The following is a 1,589-nucleotide window of genomic DNA, read 5'->3' on the forward strand; positions in this document are numbered from 1 at the left end:
AGCAGGACAGTGATTGCACTGCACTGATAAAAAAAACAATGAGTTAATGCAAAAGAACAAGTACAATGTCATGAAATGGCCATATCAATCTTGAGATACCACCATTATTGAAAAAGAATGAATTTATTTGAACCAGGATGTCTAAAGAAGACAGATGAGTAACCTGACTGAATTAGAGGGGTTCTGGATAGAATAATTGGCAACTATTAAGTAGTACAAGGCAGTTGGAACTTGTATTCTTGTATATCAAGCATCCACAGGCCATAAGATCAGCAAAGGTGAGCTCTACTTCATATGAATGGTATACCTTCTTTGGGGTGCCCATATTTATGCACACACTTTTTTTGTTTAAATCCACATACAATTGTTTCTGCAACACCTATTAAAATTATTCCATTGCTGAAATGTTTATCGTTCCCTACAGTTTTGCATATGTTAAAATGAAGTTGCTATTTTAAAAGCTCAACGAGAAATAAACCGATTTAATGATTTTCCTAAAGGGTGCCCAAACTTTCTCATTGCACTGTATACAGAGATATAGATCAACACCCACATAAACACACACTAAGAGATGAAAACGTCAGCAAACACAGAAGTCTACACACAACTGACAACAAGTGATGCATAGACTGCACACAAGGCACGCCAAACACAGACTCCAATGTAAGCAGCTTATATAAGGTGTTGTATAATGATGTGTGCACCACAATGTAAGCCAAATACCTTCCCAAACTAAGCAAATAGTTTTCTTGCTCTCGAATAACTAAACTCGTTTGACTGCAGTGACCTGGATGATTTAGAGTCTGAAACATCACAGACGCAAAGCAAGGAGGTGATACTTCTGTCAGAAGAACACCTTAACTTGTTACCTTATCGGGTCTTACCAGGTTTTAACCGGGCTCAGACGTAAGGTGGTACAACAACATCCAATACCAATAAATGAATTGGTAATTGGCAATTAATGTAGTGATGAATATTTAGTTTAGTTTAGTTTATTGGATCCTCAGCTATTCTTCTTGGGGTCCAACAATAAAATCACACACAGTTAAAAGTTCTACACAAATCTGTACATTCATTTAAACACCATACATTGAAAAGAAAGAAAGAAAAAAGAAGAAGAAGAAAAAAATATATACATATGCTTCTTAAATAATCTACCAAAACAAAACAAAACCAAATCCATACAGAAGTGCCATTAGCTGTCTTTGCACCACCCTGGTCCTGTGCTACTACTAAAGCGTCATTGACTCTACACACTAAACATTAAAGCATTTTGTGACAAACGTTTCATATACCCCTTTGCCACATACACCCGTGCTTACCCTAGCCTATACTAGATGAGCAGAATGTTCAGCATGAACAAAGTTTTGAGACAGAACATTTTAGAGAGACTTTGAGTGACGTGTGCGTGCTGTGGAACTCAAAGGGGCTCTCTTGGGTAGTGAGATCCCCAACGGAGCTGTCAGAAGCAAAATACAGACATCAAACCACCACACACACACACACACACACACACACACACACACACACACACACACACACACACACACACACCACACACGCCACACACACAAATTACAACACCCCCA

The 1,589-nt window shown here is 38.3% G+C and overlaps 1 protein-coding gene across 1 annotated transcript in view; it reads right to left on the reverse strand.

The window, feature by feature from the left end:
• The window catches only part of LOC134460508 (partitioning defective 3 homolog B-like), a 108,427-nt gene that overhangs the window by 104,929 nt on the left and 1,909 nt on the right, over positions 1-1,589 (reverse strand). The window lies entirely within an intron of this gene.

This window comes from Engraulis encrasicolus, chromosome 13 (genome assembly GCF_034702125.1).
Source record: "Engraulis encrasicolus isolate BLACKSEA-1 chromosome 13, IST_EnEncr_1.0, whole genome shotgun sequence".
In the NCBI taxonomy this organism is placed as follows: Eukaryota; Metazoa; Chordata; class Actinopteri; order Clupeiformes; family Engraulidae; genus Engraulis; species Engraulis encrasicolus.